The sequence below is a fragment of the Spinacia oleracea genome, chromosome 2 (genome assembly GCF_020520425.1).
Source record: "Spinacia oleracea cultivar Varoflay chromosome 2, BTI_SOV_V1, whole genome shotgun sequence".
Classification (NCBI taxonomy): Eukaryota; Viridiplantae; Streptophyta; class Magnoliopsida; order Caryophyllales; family Amaranthaceae; genus Spinacia; species Spinacia oleracea.
In genome coordinates, this window is record NC_079488.1 from 88,001,856 (window position 1) to 88,007,855 (window position 6,000).

At 43.0% G+C, this 6,000-nt stretch overlaps 1 pseudogene; it reads right to left on the minus strand.

Moving 5' to 3' along the window:
- Positions 1-2,026: 2,026 nt before the first annotated feature.
- Positions 2,027-2,125, minus strand: LOC130468270 (uncharacterized; annotated as a pseudogene).
- Positions 2,126-6,000: the final 3,875 nt, after the last annotated feature.

A 6,000-nucleotide genomic window follows, 5' to 3' on the forward strand; every position in this document is an offset into this window, starting at 1 on the left:
TACTAATGTGTGTTATTGAGTGTGCCTTGAGTTTCAGGTTTGATTATGATAAATTGGTCTTTTTAGACCCGTTTCATGTTGATCTAGGCCACTATATGAGCCCGAGGAAGTTCGGGACCTCCATCGTCGACTTTCGGGAGCCTTGGATGCTTATGGTTGAGCCCCGAGAGTTAGACTCAGTGATATGGGCGAGCTATATTGAAGATTGAAAATCGCCCTGGAAGCTGAGGGCGAAATGCAACCATCGGGCGGAATTGAAGCAATTTAGACTCATCAACGCGCGCCCGATCGGGCGCAGCTCGCCCGATTCGGATCGGGCGGTCATCCGGAAGCTTATGTGGAGAGTTCGCAAACCGCCCGATCGGGCGGATTTTGGCCCGATCGGGCCGACTATCGAGTGCATCGCCCGATCGGGCGAAGCGACGCCCGATCGGGCGACGCCAACCTCCTGCACTTATGCGCGAGTTTTCTTTCCGTTTTTTGGCTTGTATTTTGGGCAAACTATAAATACCAGCCCCCTATATTTTTAGAGACACCCTATTTTCTAGTATCAAATACTTAGTTTATTTTCCTAAGCTTAGTTTTCTCTCTAATTTGTCCCAAACACTTAGTTTTATTTCCAATCAAAAGTTCAAACTTTATTATTCCATTGTTCTTCAATTAGGTATTGTTCTTTATTTCATTCATTTCTTTTGCTTTAATTATGTTTTCAATTATGCTAATTGCTTTATTGTCAATATGCTTGAGTAGTTTAATTTCTAGGGTTTGGGGATCCATGAATTAATATGATGGGACTTTGAATAATTGTGATTATTGACATGGTGATTAATTCCTATTGATTGGTTTATTCCACTATTCAATTAGATTTGCGCAGGTTTAATTGTGTAGTTATGCAATATCAAGTTAAAATTTGAGAGATGCAATTTGATGTTTAGGCTTGCGTCAATAGGTAGAATTGGGATTAATAAGTAGCGAGAGCCCGTTAATTCTAAGTCTATGACTAGTACCGATTCGAGAGAGCATGCTAGTCTAATTAATTACTTTGTTGATTATCGTGATTGTTCATTGTCTTGGATTGTTAATTGTTGGTGAACCTATGCCCTAGATTTCCTTAATATATTGATTCATACTTATTTAATTATCCTTCGTAGTCTTAGTTTACAAACAATCAACCGAATCTTGTTCCCAATAGTTTAGTTTAATTAATTAATAATAGAAAGAACGCCTGTCTCCCTGTGGATTTGATCCTGACTTCCCTTGCTACCTAGCTAGTGGACCTTAGGTTATTTTTGATTAGGTGATACGAGTTTAGCCTGTCAAAATTTGGCGTCGTTGCCGGGGAGACGGTTTTATTTTCTGTTATTAATTGTTTTTCTAGATTGTTGTTTGTTACTTCTCAAGGGACTCCCGTTCCTTGAGATCGGATCTCACGACTGTTTTCTAGTTTTTGCTTGTTTATGCCCAGGACTGTCCATACCAGCGATCTGACTTCGTTCGATCCTGAACCTGAACGGACCTTTCGTAGACGGCGTAGATTCGTTAAACAGTTGAGAGACTATTCTGACTCTGAATCCGACTATCTGATTAGCAATCTATTCCATACAGATTCAGAGATGGGTGACCAAGCACCACCACCGCCACCTCCACTTGTGCCAAGGCTTACAGACTATTCTAAACCAAGTCTGTCTATGCTTCCCAAAGCAATCATGCCTTCCATTGCGGTCGAGAATTTCAAGATCGAACCCCAGCTGATAAACATGATCGAGGGACACCAATTCGGTGGGGAAAAGGGTGAAGATCCTAATCTCCATATTCAGTCTTTCATTCAGTATTGTGCCACCATTAAGCAGAAGAATTTAACACCGGAGCAGACTATGGAAATACTCTTTCCATTTTCATTGAGTGGGAAAGCAAAGCTATGGATTAATAGTCTTAACCGCGCAGCTATGAAAATCACCGATTGGAATTCTTTGGCCCTTGCATTCTATGTTAAATATTTCCCACCTGAGCAGACAGCTCGTCTAAGGGGCCAGATATTAGGTATCTCTCAAAAAGCAGATGAGAGTTTGTTCGAGGTTTGGGAAAGATTCAAGGACTTGCAAAGACAATGCCCACACCATGGTTTGGATGACTGGTTCCTGGTTCAGCAGTTCTATAATGGTCTGGGTAATGAGTCTAGGTGTCTTTTGGATTCAGCTGCCAGTGGGAGATTTATGCAACTGGAGGTGCCTAGAGCTTTAGAGGTGATTGAGGAGATGGCCATCCATAGTGCCCAATATGGGAATCCTAGAGGTTTTGCCGATCGTGGTTTTAAGCATGAGATGAACTCTATTGAACAACTTACTTCTCAGCTAACTTCCCTACATCACAAGCTGGATAATATGCAAAACGCATCTTCCCAAGCCACCCAACAAGCTAGTGTCGCCGCAATGAGTGCTCAGTTAGCCAATGTCTGCAATAGTTGTGGGATGCAAGGTCATTATGCACCGGAATGTAGGAGCTCTATTGAACAATGCTATGCATTCCAGGCCTACAAGCAGAACAATCTGTACTCCAACTCATATAATGAGGGGTATACAAACAACCCCCTATTATCATATAGGAGTACTAATGTTCAGAACCCCCACCAGATTCAACACCCTCCACCACCACAACAACCTTACCAACCACCACCACAGCAACCCTACCAACCGCGGAGTAACTACAACCCGCAGCCCAGTGGACCACCTGGTTTTCCTCCACAACCTCAACCCACACAACCTGATCCCATGCTTGTAGAGATGAGGAATATGATGTTGGAATTGCAGAGATCTCTGAGCAAAAAGGATGCCAAAATCGATGCCCTCACTTCTCATAACAAGATCATGGATAAACAGTTGGCACAAATGGCTACTGCTCTTGTAGAGAGACCCAAAGGTGAACTCCCTTCACAGCCTGTGACCAGAGAGTCTGTAAATGCTGTCACTTTGCGGAGTGGATATGAGTATGATGGGCCACCTATGACTATAGAGGAAGGGGTTGAAGTAGCTGTCAGTGGTGCTATGCAAAGAGAAAGTGAGAAGGTGGTCAAGGATAAGGAACCTGACACAAGGGTTGAGAAGAAAGTTGAGATACAAGTTCCACCTATCAAACTTCCCTTCCCTCATCGTCAGCTAAAGAACAAGCTAGACAAGCAGTTTGGTAAGTTCTTAGAAGTGGTAAAGAATCTGCAGGTAACGGTCCCTTTCACTGAATTAATTACTCAAGTACCTGCATATGCTAAATACATGAAAGACATCTTGACTAGGAAGAGAGAATTTAGGGAGGTGGAGACTGTTGCATTTACTGAAGAGTGCAGTGCCTTACTGCAAAATAAGTCTCCACCCAAGTTGAAGGACCCCGGGAGTTTCTCTATCCCGTGTAATATTGGCAACCTTTTTATTGACAAATCCTTATGTGATTTAGGTGCTAGTGTTAGTGTCATGCCCCTGTCTGTATGTACTAAGTTGAACATGGGTGATTTAAAAGTTACCAACATAACTCTGCAAATGGCTGATAGATCTGTAAAATACCCCCTAGGTGTTTTAGAAGATGTGCCTGTTAGAGTAGGTAAATTTTTTATTCTTGTTGATTTTGTTGTTTTAGACATGGAAGAGGATAGGCAAATTCCTATTATTTTAGGTCGACCCTTCCTACACACTGCGGGGGAAATTATAGATGTCAAGAATGGCAAACTGACTTTAAATGTGGGGGATGACAAAGTCACTTTCAATTTAACCCAAGTTGCTAGAAGCCCGATGGTAGAAGAGTCATGTTTTGGAGTTAATGTTTCTAATGATTATTTTAATACTGAATTGACTCATACTAACTCTAATAACTCCTCGGAGAAAGCGCATGTTTCAAATTGTTTTGCAGGTGGAGGTGACCGGAGTGTGAACCCGTTAACATGGGTTCGAAAGAAGGCACGGGTTGATGATGCTGCGACCCAAAAGGCCAAAAGTTCTGTAAATGGTGGGCACCATATTCATGATCGGGGCCGTGGTCTGTCACTCCCCGCACCACATAGCTCATCCAAGGCAATCGATGTGACACCAGATGGCACCACCTTTGGTGCCCCCATTCGATGAGCTGTCGTGGCTCTCATCCCTTTCCTATCGATTGTCTGCGCATAAACGGAGATTGTGTAATGGGGACATTGCATCAATCTAATAGGGGATGACTATTTCATTATCCATTTATTGCTTTCCGTAGTATACTTTTTGATTTCATTTTTGTGTGTTTTAGTATACCTTTTGATCAAGTGTGTGATTCAGTGTAGCCTTTGGTATTGGAAAGGCGAGATGAGGGTATTTTACGGTTTTGGTGTTTAATGTTATGCAGGTTTAAGGCTCAAAGTTCGAAAAAAGTTGAATCAAAGCAAAACGGAGCAGCCTGCACTTCGCCCGACGCGGATCGGGCGAGGAGCGCCCGATCGGGCGCGTGTCGATTCAAAGAAAAGCTTGGCAAATCGCCCGACCGGGCGACGGAGGCCCGATCGACACAAAAGGCGAGTGGTTTGCCCGATCGGGCGAAATTATTTTGCCCGATCGGGCGGTTAAGGAAAAGTTCGTGGCAAAGTCAATGAAGAATTCTGAGCAGAAAAAGTCAAGAAAAGAGGCATTCGCAAATCGCCCGATCCGGATCGGGCGAGGTGCGCCAGATCGGGCGCGCACGGATCAGAAGAAAAGGATCGCAAACCGCCCGATCGGGCGAAATGTTGCACGATCGGGCGAAACGCGATTTCAGCGACAAATACACGGATTCCTCTTTCTTTCTTCACTTCCTCTTTATCTTCAACCTAACTTTCTCTCACTTCCTCCATTAAACCCCAACCTCCAAAAACTTCCAACCACCATATCTCCCTCAAATCTCCACCAAATTCAACAATTTTTTCACCAAAATCATCCTCTCACCATCCTCTACAACCTATACCCAACCGATTTCAGTTTCCTCCAATCCCCCCAAATTCACCCAAAAAGCTCAAAAACCTCAAAAATTCAGATTTTCAACCATGGGTGACCGACCAAGGAGGAATTGCACAAGGGTACCAAGGAATCAGCATGAAGCTTCGACGAACCGAGCTCGGGAGCCGACACCACCACCTCCGCCGCCGCAATTTGAGCCCGACACGGATTTTCCAGATGTCATTTTCGTTTCGGAGGGGCAACGATCACGTTTCATCCACCTCAAACTGAGGGAGGTAATCCCTACTCGCTTTATTTGCCAAAAATCTTTACATGACATGGGTATTGAAAGTGATGTCAAGCGTGTCTTTGTTGGTGTTGGAATGAGAAACATGTATAGCATGCTCCGTCTCACATTTAGACGGTTAACTCTGGAATTTTTGAGTAGTTTCAATGTGCGTAGAGATGGTTATCGAACCGTGTCGTCGGTTCAATTTCGTGTGATGAACCGAACTTTCACCATGAGTTTAGCTGATTTTGGTAGGATTTTTGGGTTGTCTGTTAGGTTATGATACATATGACAATTCATAAATCATGCGGAAAAACCATTTAGCCAGGAATACATATTATTTACACATAATCATATAGCATAGTTTAGATGCATACTCTTTGTTGCGTGCCTTCCCTAGCTGCGCCCGAACCGAACAAGAACAAGTCTTTAGGACTCCAAGTGTCGTCCCTCCGTAGATAGTCCACAGCACGTCCGGATCCGCCTTAAGATTGACCAACTAGAATCGCCCTTAAGGTACTAATAATTTCGGCACTTTTAGGCAAGATATGTGACTGAATTTTTCTCTCAAAAACTCACTTTGAATACTTGAAAACTCGTTATAAATTGTGAACCCAGGCCACATATTTATAGGGGTATGGAAAGAGAATTGGAATCCTACTAGGATACGAATTAATTAAATTAGAATCCTAGTGGAACTCTTATTTAATTAATTTATCTTTTAGGATTAGGAATTTAATCATTAAACGAATTCTATACGCTTTAGGATTCGAGTAACACACTTCGAGT